The sequence below is a fragment of the Capsicum annuum genome, chromosome 11, assembly GCF_002878395.1.
Source record: "Capsicum annuum cultivar UCD-10X-F1 chromosome 11, UCD10Xv1.1, whole genome shotgun sequence".
In the NCBI taxonomy this organism is placed as follows: domain Eukaryota; kingdom Viridiplantae; phylum Streptophyta; class Magnoliopsida; order Solanales; family Solanaceae; genus Capsicum; species Capsicum annuum.
The window spans coordinates 73,593,095-73,609,696 of NC_061121.1; the positions used below are offsets into that span (position 1 = coordinate 73,593,095).

Below are 16,602 nucleotides of genomic sequence, written 5' to 3' on the forward strand. Positions count from 1 at the left end.
TTGTATGACCTGAGTTTGGAGTTCATGATTTCATGGAATATGATTTTTACTGCTGAATGAACTGGAATGGAAATAGAAACATACATACTTGTATGAAAAGTTCATGATATGAGCTATGATCATGGAGCTGACTTGTAAGGCATGAGTAGATGTCGTGATGACTAAAAACTTTACACTGAGATAAGAATAGGTCAGAAATCATCCCCCCGTACTACTTTTCTACACATACTGGCATCACTACTAAAATCTGAGAGCCTGACTTGATTACTTGTTCTATCATCTCCCCCTTATATTTGAGTCATCATTCTAAGTTTGTGGAACCCTTTAATAACTGTAATACCCCGCATTTTTGGGCTAGTCTTTGAACCGTCGTTCTTATATGTATAAGTTAAAATCCGAGTGATTCTCATGTGAGTATAAGTTTCATGATCCTTATACTAGTGTGTGAAATTCTCATGAGGTTAAAAATATTCATAGAAATCATTTAGAGCCAAGTTGAGCTAAGATTCTTTGATTCGTCCAAAGTATGATATTTGATTCTACAAGGGTCAATTTTAAATGTGTATATCTTTTTATATACATAAATTTTTTCATCTAAATAATCACAAAATTGTAGATAATTGAATTAGATTTCCAATGATACCAATTTCACCAAAATTTGATGCTCGAGCGAAAAGTTATGCAGTTTTTCGTATGAGGCAGTAAGGGGTCGTGAAAGCCTCGCGACGCGAGGAATACTTGACCCAAATAAGGGTCGCGTCACGAGGGCTACTTGACCCAACTAGGGGTCACGATACGGGGGCTATTCCCCATAGTTTTAGCTTCTTAAGGGTCTAGGGACACTTTAGTCCTTTTCCCTCAACCCCAAACATCCAATGGATGATTTATAACACCTCAAAGGGCATTATTTGTGCACTTTTCATCATCAAAACTCAGGTAAACCCTCCCCTTTTTCCACCATGAAAAAAGTTTAACTTTTCTCTTAAGAACTCAAGGATTTAAGTTTTGAATTCAATATTTCTTCAAGAATCCAAGGGTTAAAGATTCCTAGTTCAATAAACCTTCAAGAAAAAAATCAAGAATGAAGTTTCTTTCACAAGTTCATCATTTAAGATTCCAAGATTCAAGCTTTCTTCACAATTCAGGAAAAAATAAGGTATGTGGGAGTTCATCCATGGGCCCCTTTCACCCATGGAGCCCAAAACCCAAATTTTAAGTTTAAAGTTATAATCTTTACATGTTCCCATGAATTTTTACTTATAAATTTTCATGAATCTCAAGCTAATATCATGTTTCCATGAAATTTTTGGTGATGTTGAACCTTACATGTTTGAATGGTATTGTTTGATAAATTTAAACCCTAATTAATGATTTTAGAGGTGAAATCATGCTATTACTACTATTTTTAACTATTCCCATGCTTAGCCTAAATCATGAATTACAAGTGTTTGATAAAATGCCTACAAGAATGATTTTGAACAAAGGCTTACATATCACGTCCTTAGAGTTTTTGTTTGATTCAATGGTGGATCCTATATTCAAGATAATTAGAAATATTTCCATGTTTTAAGTTCAAGTTTTCCACGTGTTTGATCCTTACATGTTGTGACAAAATGTCCATGCCTTATTTTAAGTGAATTTCATGTAAAATTCCCCCAATTCACGATTTTGGTTAAGTAACCATGCTATGCACCCATGTTTTAAGATATTCATATGTCCAAGTATTAATCTCCATGTGAATTGAATAGAGTAATCATGACATGTTATCATGTTTTCTCATTCATGTACAAGTCCATAACCACCAAATGTTTGATAACAAGTCTTAGTGAATGAATTATGAACAATTGACGATTGTTATGCTATTATGATCACGCGATGCTTTACTTTCATGCTATCAAGTCCTGGGGTATTTAATACCTGACAATTTAACTGTTTACCTAGAGCCAGTGTCAGTTACAGAACAGTATCAGTCACGTCATGATCAGTAATACTCTCAGTCAGTTATAAAACTCAGTTAGTTAACAGAACTCAGTGTACTCACTCAGTTCCAGACTTCAGTAGTATTTAGTTCAGACCTCAGTAGTATTTAGTATCAAGTTCAGATCTCAGTAGTATTTAGTATTCAGTTCAGACCTCAGTAGCATTCAGTATTCAGTTCAGACTTCAGTAGCATTTAGTATTCAGTTCAGACATCAATAGTATTCAGTATTCAGTCCAAACCTCAATAGTATTAAGTATTCGATTCAGACCTCTGTGGCATTTAGTTAGTTAACAAAATTCAGTAGTATTTCTGTCAGTCCACAAAACTCAATGAACATAGTTCAGTTCAGTGAAATAGTATAAACAGTAACAGTTCAGTCAGTTAACACAATCAGTAATGATTTAGTTAAACCCAATACAATCTAGCAATCATTTTAGTGTCTAATCAGTTAGGAGAAGGATTCAGCACCGAGTGAACCCAAGGATGGGGGTTCACCTGCCAGTAGAGGGTGTGATCCTTAGAAACAATCTTTGCATTCTAAAATTATGTAGCCAGCATAGGTTGAGACATCAAACCTACCAGATGAGGGTTGGTAAGGTGTTTTAACCTGTCAGATGAGGGTTTCACCATTTTTATTAGAGTACCTGCCAGATAAGTCTTTACCCGTGACATAGTACTGACACCTTGCAAACTGGGGTTATATGTTAGACCTTAAATCTATTCAGAAAGGGGCATGTTGGTTAGATGATTACTTCTCACAGTTTTAATTTCAAACTCAGTACAGAACCCAGTTCAGTTCTACAGATTTAGGACTGTCAGATATAGTCACTCAGCTCAGTTTGAAACTCAGCAAAGTTCCACAAAAATAGGATTATTAGATACAGTCTCCCATTTATTAGTAATACAATATCAATAAACTCAAACATCAGTTAATCAGTTATCAGAACTCAGTATATAGTCTCATTTACATTCTCAGTCCCAGTCCCAGTATGGTATTCAGATCAGTAACTCAATTCAGTTTCAGGTTTGCTTGACCATCGCGTACAGTTATTAATTATTCAGTTATCAGTATTCCAATACCTCAGTTTACAGACTATTTTAGAATTATTTTATACGCTTGGTCTTGTATTCTTAGATAATATAGTCTTCATAAATTCATGATCAGTTACCTCATGTTACTCAGTCAGTCCCTTTCTCATATGCATAATACTCTATAGTTTCAGTCCATTTATCTAGACTAAGTATAGTCTAGTTATATATACCTAGTATTCAGCTTCAGTTATACTTATATCATTAAAGTAAAGTTTTACAGAAACTAAGTGTAGAGATTCACCATCTTATTAGAGAATATTTGTCACTCGTGCTTTAAGATATATCAGTTTTTAGTTTATTCCAGCCTATTAGTGAGTCTACTTACACTTAGCAAGCATATTTTATGATTATGTATGAAATCAGTTTTACTTATTGAATTTACCCCTGCATATTCAGTACATTCCAGAAGTACTGATCCACATATACGTCTGTGTGGATACATTATTTCATAATGTAGGTACTAATCATAGCTCGCACATCGCGATTAGAAAGTTGCAGATTTCAGTCAGCAGGTGATAAGTTCTTCTACTTCAAGAACTCCAGACAATTTTAGTTCATGTACAGTTTATTTATTTTCCATGTGTATTGATTAGTAATAGTTGGAGGCATGTCCCAACTATCTATAGTCAGTACAGTAGAGGCATCATAGATGTCAGTCAGAGTCAGTTATGTAAATTTTAGTTTCATCCTTCAGATTTATCAGATTGTAAAGCTTTATCAGTATTGTATCTATTTTAGATATTTAGTAAGATTATGTTTCCGCACAGCAAAACGGCTATTTATTATATTATAATTCAGTTGCTTAATAGTATGCCACCTCATGGGTTAGCTTGAGATCACTTGTGGTTTCAAGAATCGTGTGATGTCTCGGGATAAATTTTTGGAGCGTTACAAACTTGGTATCAGAGCACAGAGTTCAAGTGTCCTAGGTTGTCTATGAAGTCGTGTCTAGTAGAGTTTTGCGGAATGGTACGGAGAAATCTGTACTTTTCTTTGAAAGGATACAAGGCATTTAGGAAATGTTTCCATTCTTTTAAGTCTTAGATCGTGCTCTAGAAGTATTATCTAAGAAATTTATGCAGATCCTTATCTTGCACTATTCATGCTAACTCTGCCTTAAGTTTTGAGGCGACAGTAACAATGAATCTTAAGTCTTTAACGACAGAGTTTTCTCAACTAGTCCCTACAGAAAGTTATGGGATTGGATGTTGGCTCATAAAGTATCCCATCAATGCCCTTATGTCCTAAAGTTTGAAATATTTCATTCATGTTTATGAAAATTATGCATTAAGCCAAAGTTAGATGTGCTTTCAGATTTCTTCTCAGAATCTCTTTTTTAGTATGTGATCTAGAGTTAGAATCATGAACCAAGAAGTTTAGCCGTAGTAGAGTTGGGATAGTGTTATCCAAATTGAGCAGATTATATATTCAGGGGGCTACTTGTACAAAATGTGAATCAGTAGGCTTGAACAGTATATGCAAATATTTAAGTTGTTGATTCGAGATTAAGTAGGATGGTGTGGATGAGTTTATCATTCATGTGCATTATTATGCCCTAGACGCTATAGTAAAGTGATTGCAGTTCAGCTTAGAGTTTAGTAAAGTGGTCACAAACTTAAGAAGATGGCTTAAAGCTAAGGGAGAGATGATAGAACAAGTAACCAAGTTAGGCTCTCAAATTCTAGTAGTAGTGCCAGTGTGTGTAGAAAAGCAGTAAGGGAAGATGATTCCCAACTTATTCTTATCTTAGTGTGAAGTTTTTCGGCCATCACAATATCTACTCATGCCTAACATGTCAGCTCTATTATCACAGCTAATATTCATACATTTTATAGAAAATCATGTATGCTTTCAGTTTCTAGTATGATGAGTTCCAGTTCACTCAATAGTACAAATCATATTTCGGGAAATCATGAACTCTAAACTCAGGTCATGCAGCTCATGACTTATGTACCCATGCTTTACAGTATGTTCAGTTCCAAGTGCTCATGCTACATCTTTAATGATTAGTGAAATTCAGTTTATGTCATGTATATCCTCAGTTCAAACCTCTTTGACGAATTCATGTCATTGATACTCTATTCATCAAGCCTTAGTTGAGTGTCAAAGTTATTCATATTTCAGGTCCTCATGTTCTAGCCTTTCAGTGACCTCTCCTTATACCGTGATTAGTTGAAATTTTATATGTGCTTTTTGGGCTAGTGTATAAAAGTTTCAAGGATAGAGGTTTAGAGAAAATGAGAAAGATACCTTTGTGGTTGTATACCTATAAATTCATGCATGGTTATGAAGATAGGCTTGAATGTCATGTTGGTGTAAAAGTGGAATATATAGTGAAGTATAAGCTTTTAGTATAATTCAGTCAGTATAGCCAGCAATCCAGTCTAGCAGTCAGACAGACAAGTTCCTATGGTTTCCCATCATTTCTATTCATAAGGTAATTCATTCACGACCATGCAAGTCGTAAATTCAGTTCAGTTCATGCGTCAGGCATCAGATTCATATTCCAAATATTCAGCCATGATTCCGTTTGTAAGTGTCCTATGCATCATCTCAATCTTTCTTTAGTATTTCAGCCAAGTCAGTATCATTAGGGGGATGAAGTATACCAAGTGAGAGATGTAATACCTTGAGTATTCATGTCCTAAACCTTTCATTTTCTTCACGAAAGAGGATCCAACTTGAAGTGATAGTTACTCATTAATTGACTCTTTTATTTCTATCCAAGACTTACAATCATTCTCATGTCATTGCATATATTCAGTTCATGATATTCAGTTTATGTATCAAATTTTAAAATCAGTTATGCAATCATCCTCCAAGTCAGTCATGTTCAGAATATGATTTCAGTTACCTTCGTACAACACTCTCAGTCTAACAACACTCAGTTAGATGATTACTTCCCACAGTTTTAGTTTCAGACTCAGTACAAAACTCAGTTCAGTTCTACAGATTCAGGATTATCAGATACATTCACTCAGCTCAGTATGGAACTTAGCAAAGTTCTATAGAAATAGAACTGTTAGATATAGTCTTCTATTTATTAGTAATGTAGTATCTGTAAACTTAGACATTAGTTAATCAGTTATCAGAACTCAGTATATAGTCTCAGTTATAGTGTTAGTTACAGTCTCAATCCCAGTCTGGTATTCAGATCAGTAAATCAGTTCAGTTTTAGGTTTGCTTGACCTTCGCATACAGTTATCAATTATTTAGTTATCAGTATTTCAATACCTCAATTTACATACTATTTCGGAATTATATTATGCGCTTAGTCTTGCATTCTCAGATAATACAGTCTTCACGAATTTATGATCAGTTACCTCGTGTTACTCAGTCAGTCTCTTTCTCATATATATAATACTCTATAGTTTCAGTCCAGTTAACCAGACTAAGTATAGTCCAATTTTACATACCAGTATTCAGCTTCCGTTATACTTATATCATTAAAGTAAAGTTTTACAGAAACTAAATATAGAGATTCACCATCTTATCAGAGAATATTTGTCACTTATGCTTTAAGATATATCAGTTTTCAGTTTATTCCAGCCTATTGGTGAGTCTACTTACACTTAGCATGCATGTTTTACGATTACGTATGAAATCAGTTTTTACTTATTGCATTTACCCCTGCATACTCAGTACATTCCAGAAGTACTGATCCACAGATACGTCTGTGTGGTTACATTATTTCATAATTTAGGTACTAATCATAGCCCGCACATCACGATCAGACAGTTGCAAATTTTAGCCAGCAGGTGATGAGTTCTCCTACTTTGGGAACTCCAGATAGTTTTAGTTCATGTCCAATTTATTTATTTTCCATGTGTATTGATTAGTGGTAGTTAGAGGCATGTCCCAACTATCTATAGTCAGTATAGTAGAGGCTTCATAGATGTCAGTCAGAGTTAGTTATGTAAATTTCAGTTTCATCCTTCAGATTTATCAGATTGCAAAGCTTTACCAGTATTGTATCTAATTTAGATACTTAGTATGATTATGTTTTGCACAGCAAAACAACTATTTATTACGTTATAATTTAGTTGCTTAACAGTATGCCAGCTCATGGGTTAGCTTGGGATCACTTGTAGTTCCAAGCATCGTGTGACATCTCGAGATAGATTTTCGGGGAATTACAATAACTCTAAACTAAACTTCAACCACTTTACTCTAGAGCCTGGGATATATCAATACATATAATTACTAAACTCACCCTGAAAGCCTGCACCTGAAAGTTTAGAACCCGCTACTAGTACTTCCTTCAGATATACAACTCTTAACTTTCTATAGCCCATAACTTAGCTGGTAAGAATATTACATACTGCATTACTATCTTCATTCACACATAAAAACTTAAGGATAATATCTAAGAACCTACACTTAAAACTTAGAAATACTAAAATCCCATATCACCTTGGGTACACTACTAAATCATACACACATCATCATACTTAACTTAAATTCTTGTATATACTGTTTCAAGCCCACTGATTCACCTTTCATACAACCAGCCCCATGAATACATAATCTGCTTAGCCAAGATAACACTATACCAACTCAACTACTGCTAAACTTCTGGGTTAATGCTTCTTATTCTAGATCATATATTGTCAAAAGATTCTGAGGAGAGATCTGAAAACACATCTGGCATAAATAGATTAATGAGAGAATCTGTATAAGTTCCTCAGAGAATGCTTCTACTGCATGATTTAAGACATGAAATAAGGGAACATTTCCTTAATGCCCTGTAGTCACTCAAAGAAAAGTACAGACCTCTCCGTACCGTTCTGCAAGACTCTACTAGACACGGCTTCATAGACCCCCTAGGACACTTGAACTTTTTGCTCTAATACTAAGTTTGTAATGCTCCGAGAGTACACCCTAGATGCCACACGATACTTGGAACCATAAGTAATCCCAAGTTAACCCATGAACTGGCATAATGTTAAGCAACTGAATTATAATATAATAAATAGTTGTTCTGCTGTGCGAAAATATAATCATGATAAAATCTGAGAGAAATTATACTACTCATACACTTTATAATATGATAAAAACTGAGGAGAGAACTGAAATTACATGACTGACTATGACTGACATATATGAAGCCTATATTATACTCACTATAGATAGTTGAGACATGCCTCCAACTACCACTAATCAATACATATGAAAAATAAATAAACTGTACATGAACCAAAACTGTCTGGAGTTCCCGAAATAAGAGAACTTATCACCGGCTAGCTTGAAACTGCAACTGTCTGATCATGATGTGCGGGCTACAAATGGTACGTATATTATAAAATAATATAGCCACACAGACGTATATGTGGATCAGTGCTTCTGGAATATACTGAGTATGCATGGGTGAATGTAATAAGTAAAATTGATTTCATACGTAATCTTAAAACATGCATGCAAAATATTAGTAGACTCACCAATAGGCTGGAATAAACTGAAAGCTGAATTATCTTAAAAGCATGAGCAACCAACATAATCTGGTAAGCTGGTGAATCACTACACTTAGATTCTTAAAATATTTACTTTTGTAGAATTAGTAGAACTAAAGCTGGGATACGATAAAGCATGGATCATGAACATGCCAGATCAAACATGCATATACTGAGCTGATCTAATTAACTGAATAACTGATGTCTGTGTTATGGAATAATTGAACTCTAAGTAGGGGGTAACTAGTACCTATATACTGAGTAGCTAATATATAAATATGGACTATTGATATTCGAACATTGAATAGCCGATGACTGAATACTAATCATGTAATACTGAACTGTAGTTAGTTTGAATAACTAGGCTGAAACTATAGGATATTGTGCATATGAGATAAGGACTAACAGAACAACATGAGATAATTGAGCAGGAATGCATGAAAACTGTATTATCTGAGAATGTAAGACTAAGTGTATATCTGTTATGGTACTGAGATAATCTATAATCTGAAAGATTGAAAGTTGTAAAACTAAGTGTCTGAAAGTCGGTACACTTAGTCAAGCAAACCTAAAATTGAACTCTGTAACTAAGTACTAAACTGAGACTGTGGGAGGTATCAACTAACCGATATGCCATAATCTGAGCTAATCGGGGTCCAACCTGTAACCCTAGTTGGAAGAGTGTCAGTACTGTGCCACGGGTACTAACACTGGCTGTGTGAATCTACTAAAATGGAGTCTAGAAGGACTAAAGAGTCACCCTTTACTGGTATTTGCTCTGGTGAGATATGTGTCAACCCTTAATTGACAGGTTAACATCTCAAACCTACGCTGGCCACATAGTTCTGGAATGCAGGGATTGCTACTAAGAGACACACCCTCAACTGGCAGGTGAACCCTCATTCCTAGGTTTAAAGGAAAATTGAAATTTTAGGGATGAATGGGTATTGTTGAACCATGTGTCGATAAGGAAAGTATTTACATATGATAACTTGAATATCATTCTAAGATTTGACTACGTCTTAAGTCTTACGAATTCATATATGTTCTTAGTTATGCATCTTACATTCATGTTGTTTTACAACTTGACTTCATGTGCATTATAAGTTTCTTTTTTCTTAAGCAAAAATTAGGCCAAATTGGCCCTTTTATTAATTAGAAAACAAATAGAATAAATTACACAAATTCCATACTTAAGAGACTATATTACCTAATATCCCTTACTTTTTTAAAATTTACATAAAATCCCATTTTTCAACTTTACTCTTGATACATATCAAGAAAACCCCACATCCTATTTTTACTCCACCATTAACTCATTCAAGATTTCATTCCCTAAAATATCTCCCTAATTATCAACAATTAAATCATCTTTCTTTCTATTTTTTTCTCTTCCATTAATGCTTAAATCATCTTCCTTCATGATTTTTTCTCCTCCATTAATGCATGCAACTTTTTTTTTCTCTCCTAAAATTTCTCCCATTTAAAAAGAAAAAATATTGATACATATATAAATTTATTTAGTTATCATACGTGTTTATCTTTTTAATGTTGATTCATATGAATGATAAATATGACATCATTATATAAGTATTATGGTGATTCATACGATAGATACATTTTGTATAATTTTAACGGGTGATACATATGATATTAATGGGTGATACATATTGTATTATGGTGATTCATATGGTAGATACAATTATTTATTTCAATTATTGGGTGATTCAAATGATATTAATGAGCGATATATATGGTATTATGATGATTTATATGGTAAATACAATTATTTATTTCAATTATTGGATGATTCATATATATGGTATTTTGGTGATTATATGGCAGATACAATTATTTATTTCAATTATTGGATGATTCATATATATGATATTTTGGTGCACTACTAGAAATTACCCCTATGGTGACGGTTGCAAAACCGTTGCAATAGACAGAAAAATTGTTGCCATGGCTCTACCGCAACAATTCAGCAAGCATCCCATAGGAGGGGGTTGCGATAGGTCTATGGCAACGATTTATGCAACGGTTGTCTGAACAGTTGCCATAGGTCAAGCTATGACGAAGATTTCAAACAACCATCGCCATAGCTTAACCTATGGCGACGGTTATTTTTGAGTTATTGAGACACCTATTTGTATTTATTGCAACGGTTACTAACCGTTGCAATAGAAGCTATTGCAATGACATTAAATTATTGCAACAACATCTATTGCGATGCTTTTGTTATTCTGTTGCAACACTTTTTGACTACCTATTGCAATGGTTTATTGATCTATTGCAACGATTATATAAATAGTCACTCGTATTAATGTAAATTCTTATTTACATACATAATAAATTATAACACAATATATACACATCACAACACAAAATCATTCATTAATAATCCCATAATTCAAAATATGTAACAAGCTAGTAATTTAAACCCAAAAGCAAACTGTAATCAAGTCCAAATGATTAGTCAAGTTTTTACATACTAGCAAGTTCGAGTCGCGATAAGTTAGAAGAAATTCAACAAAAAACTATTGATATTAGAGCATTTATCCACAACCCAAAAATCTTCTCAAGTAATGTCAATGTCTTCATCACTTTCTTCATTTCTTTCTTCAGTTTGGACACCTATAAAAAAAGAATAAATTATATAAATTAGCACTTAAATAACAACATAAAAAGTTTAGAATCATATTGCAGCATAATATAATGGGTCAATGCCTCGTTGGAGTTCTACTTCAAGCATATTTTGAGTTCACATAAGAGTTTAAATAAGATTAGAATCACTTATTTGACCACAGTCCGTAATAAGTCATTTCACTCATTTACTATCAATTTCGTCTTCTCATTTAAATGAAAGAAAATATTCCAATGCAATATTTGCTTCTTTTCCATACTTTTGTCTGCTGCAGCAACAACAAAATAGAAGGCTATGCTGCATGTATCCTAAGTTCTTTGGGGTCTGGTTAGCTTTAAGGGCAACGCTAAGGTACACATAGAACTTCTTATGTTCAGAATTCTTATATAGGCAAGTGTGAATACTAAAATCATGGTTCATGAGAATGTTCAGAATGACTGAATTAGTTGTGACTTCCAAACTTTCAACTGTAGAAAAAAAGTTAGATAAAGGAACAAAAAGGAAAGCGGGAGAGAGGAATCACTCTCATTAAGCCCCAGACACTACAATGATAGAAAAGATCCAATCCTCTAATATAAGAACTGAAAGTTACCTCAAGCCAACGAGGGAAACCAAAAGTGGAACGGACGACAGAACAATCTAAGCTACCTCAATCCATAGAAACATATGGAAAACTTTCTGAAGAACTGATGAGATGACAGGACAATCTAAGCTGCATGTGCAAGCTGAAGTGGAACGGCTATCACGATACAAAATTCTTTCACACCAGGCAGGAATTCACTTTTTTTCACCAGTCGTAACCTTGAAATGAGACATTATAACCACATCAGACATTAAGAGGAGAGAAACATAGAAAGGGCGAGTGAGATAAAGCAGGCGAGAGAGGGAGAGCATTTCCATTGTCTAAATCATATAAAAGTAGAGAGTATTACAACAGTCAACTGAAGAACTGATAGCTACAGTTACCTGCTAAGCCAGTTTGATGTCTTCCAAATTTGTATGTTGGAGAAAATCTCATGACTGCTTCACACATTCCTTAGAAGGCATTCCCAACATCCATATCTGTACGCAACTGGTCCCTCTCTCTCAGCCAATCAAAGCTCCTTTGGGAAATAAAATCTTTTACTTCATTATAAGAAATACCATCAAGCCGATAGATCAAGTCACCAAAAAATACAACCATATCTGCCTTAGATATCGCGGGAGTTGCTTCTGCAGAGCTAAACGCACCCTGATAAACATAGTTCAATGTTTTTTATCTGTACCAATTGAAATATACTGCTCCGAAGAAGGAAACAAATATTTTAGGAAGACTATTATAGACTAGCCATTCAAATTTACCAATTTAAGTACGTATATTTGCACTGCAAAGTATTTTAATAGCAGATGAGACACCAGCTGTAATAGAAAGGAACAGTGGCAACCGAGAACAATAAGCAATCCATATTAAATACATAGAGCAGGCAAACAAGTAAGCAAGCTGAGAATAGGTATGAAACCATACCAGCTGCAGCATTAAGAAAGTTTGATGGCGACTAAAGATCATACTTTGATACACATGGTCAAAATCAGCATTCCGGTGACCAACAACTTCTAAATGTGCAGCAAAGTTATAATACCCCAAAAAATCCAAACCAATATTAGCGCCATGTTTCAAGCTCATGCATAGTACATCATGGTTTTTTTATAGTTTTATGAGTAATTTATATGTATATTAAGGCTTCAAATAACTCCCATCTATCAAATGAATCAAAACATTCCTTACCGATTAAATTCTTGGGAAGGATATTGCCATAGTCAACTTCAAATGAGCATATATATATTTATACTACGAATTTTTGAGCTTATAACCCACCAAAAGATAGATAATTTAATTATCTTTCCAACGATACCAATTTTTCCCAAATCCGATATCGGAGCAAAAAGTTATACCCATTTTACTCCAGCATGTCCTCCTGACAACTGAGTGACGACATGAGCTGACGGCTTATCACAGATCTGACGGCTTATCAGCCCATGTCATCTGGCCTAGACAGAAACCCATCAATTCCAGCTCCCAAGTGATGACCTGGGCTGATGGGCTATCACAGATCTGACAGTTTATCAGCCTTGGTCGTCAGCTGATAATTTCAGCAACTGGGAAGTAATTTCGTAGGGGTATTTTGGTCTTTTTCCCTTACTCTAAACATGGTATTAAAGCCCTGATAAGGCTATATCCCATTATTTTCTCATTCTCCTCAAGAATAAGAACATTCTCTCCCAAAAGGGGTTAAACCCTAGTCAAGAAAAATCAAGAACAAGCCTAAGAATTTCTTTAAGAACCTTCAAGAAACATTAGATCTCTTTCAAGATCAAGCTTTAAGGTATGCATAGTGTTCATTCATGGACTCATTTCGTCCATGAAGCCCAAGAATCCCTTTTCTAAATTCAAGTTTATGGATTTCTTTATGAATTTCATGTTGGGTTTGTTTTGTTTATGATGAGAATGATCAATTTGAATTTAAATCCATGTTGGGTGAGAATTTCTACGTGGGTTTAATTATTATAGCTATAGATTCATGCAACCTTATGACTAAACCCTTGAATGATGAAATCAGAGATGAATCATGATATTTGTTTGTTGTATAATGTTGTTTACATGTACTATGCCTATAATATGTTTGATTAAATGCCTAGGTGAAGGAAAAGTGCCTAACTAGCATGATATTATGAAATCCCCATGTGTGTACAAGCTTATGCATATCACATCTTTGATGAAGTGGTTTAATAGATGAATTATGAATTGTGTTGATTGGTCATGTGTTCAAGTAAGCTATGCTATGTCATTTTCTTTCCATCGATTCCTGGGGGTACTTGTATCAGCCAATTTAGCTGTGTGCCTAGAGCCATGTCATGTTTTCACGATACTCTCAGTCAAGCCATGATCCATGGAACTCAGTCAGTCATGTGACTCACGATATCTCAGAAATCTCAGTAATCTCAGTTATTTCAGTATTCCCAATAAATCTCAGTAACTACAGTACTCTCAGCCAGTCCTCAGAACTCAGTATATTCCATCAGTTAACGGAACTCAGTAAATTCAATTTAGCTCTGCTAGAAAATACCACTAGTATCAGTTCAGTTCAGTTAATCAGTTCAGAGTCTTTCAGATGGGAGTAGGATTCAACACCGAGCAAGCCTAGGGACGGGGACTCACCCACTAGGTAGGAACTGAGATCCCTAGAAGCAATCCCTAAGTTTCAGAACTACGTAGCCAGCGTAGGTATGAGATGTCACTCGTTAGATAGGACTGACATACTCAGGGATCACCCGTTAGCACATTTAAATGCATAGGACTGATCCCAGGGGTCACCCACTAGATTAGGACTGACTCCACAATAGTTGTCTTTACCAGTGGTGCGGTATTGACACCCTTCCAACAGGGGTTACAGGTTGGACCCTAGTTAGCATAGTATGAGGCATGTTGGTTAGATGAATACATCCCACAGTTTCAGTTATGAATTCAGGACTGTCAGATATAGTGAACTCAGTCTCAATAAAAGAACTCAGATAGTTCCTTAGATTCAGGACTGTCCAATACAGTCAATTCTTATCATTATAAATAGATTTTGGGATCACCCATTAGATAAGACTGATCTCAACTTTGTTCAATCATTATCAGCATAATCAAATTCAGAGATCACCCGCAAGGTAGGACTAATTTCAGACTAAGTTAAATCATCTTTCTTATCAGTATCATCAGATTTAAAGATCACCGCTAGATATGACTGATCTCAAATTCAGTTACTTAGATATAGTACAGAACTCAGCTAGTTCCATCAGATTTAGGACTGTCAGATACAGTCACTCATGCTATCAGTTATCAGAACTCATGTTATCAGTATTCAGCTTTAGAACTGTTATGTACAGTCAACCAGACCAGTTCTTCATAATCAGAACTGTTAGACACAGTTATTCATATATCAGTAACATAGTATCAGTCCCTCAGTATTCAATAATATAATATCATTCTTTCTCACTCATCAGTGACTCAGATGTCAATATCAATAAACTCAGTAGTTAGAACTTGGTATTCAGTCCTATCACGATGTCAGTTACAGTTACGTATGCATGTATGTATTCTCACATTCATGTTAGTCAGTTAAATAGTATTTTTTATACATATGAACCCTATTGCATTCAGCTTACCTCACTTGCATACCAGTACATTCAAAGTACTGACGTATTTGTGCTATGGTGTCTTATACCATAGGTTTAGAAGTACGAGATCCAGAGCGTCAGTAGTATTCCAGGTTTCAGCAGACAGAGTTAGCAGTGAGTCCTCATCATTCGAGGATGATATTATTTGATTATGTTACTATTTTTATTTTTCAGTTTATTTTAGTAGATAGAGTTAGTTGGGGAAATGTCCCATCAACTCCTTATTCAGACAGTTTAGAGACTTTTAAACTATAGCATGTCAGATAGTTATTTCAGATTTGTTTTGGTATTGTATACCATATTTTTTGTTATGTATTAGTATTGAACCTTATGGAATTCTAGTTCATGTTTTCCACATTTTTATAGTCTTTTATGCAGTATACAGGTACAAATATCAGTCATGGGTTAGCTTGTAGTCCTTCGAGGTCATAAGCATCGTGTAACGTTTCGATTTAGAAAATTGGAGCGTTATAAAAGTGACAGTTCACAAAGCACACAATACGATCATACACTCTCATCCTCAATCCTACTGCTCCCTGTTTGGAAGACACCAACCAAAATTAATATCATAAATAAAAGAATGGTATGTACTAGTAAAAAACACCAAAAGAATTAATGTATGGCGAAATTCCTGAGAGAGACAAGCTGGCACACAGTTCACAACTCGATGAATAGTCAGGCTGCATCTTTCTATGAAGTGTTGAAAGAACCAAATGAACTGATCTTTCTTTTGTTAGCTTGGTGAAGGCAGCGTTGCACGATCATCTTCCTTTTTATGTTCATATGGAACCATTTCTGTTTTAGGCTGCGGGATATCTAAAGAAAACACCCTCTTGAAAGATTCATAAAATGCGAAGAAAAGTGCTCCCTGAGTGATATACATGATCAATCTAGGACTCAAGCCCCTGCCATGGAATTAAGGTTCATGATTACTAGAACAAATACAATGGCTAACGTCAACAATGTATTGACAATATGAGGTATGGTTTTAGAATACTGTTGGTATTCGTTTAACATAACTTGGTGACAGCACAAACAATTATGTTATAAATATTTCTGTGTCCAATAAAGCCAGCTTGATAGGATATACACCGCGTCCAACAAAATAAATTGCTAAAGTATGTGATAGCATTGAAAATATATATGAGTGGGATTAGTGGGTGTATCAAATATTACCAGAAGGTATTATTCAGTTAAATTACTTCAATAGGCTATCCAACCATTACCTGTAG

The 16,602-nt window shown here is 34.7% G+C and overlaps 1 long non-coding RNA gene across 1 annotated transcript; it reads right to left on the reverse strand.

Annotated features, from left to right (window-relative positions):
• Window positions 1-10,886: 10,886 nt before the first annotated feature.
• LOC107848561 lies at window positions 10,887-16,596 on the reverse strand. Its single transcript, XR_007046685.1, has 3 exons — window positions 12,137-16,596; window positions 11,763-11,971; window positions 10,887-11,160 (listed from the first exon to the last, which is right to left on the reverse strand). It is a non-coding gene; the product is annotated as an uncharacterized LOC107848561 (long non-coding RNA).
• Window positions 16,597-16,602: the final 6 nt, after the last annotated feature.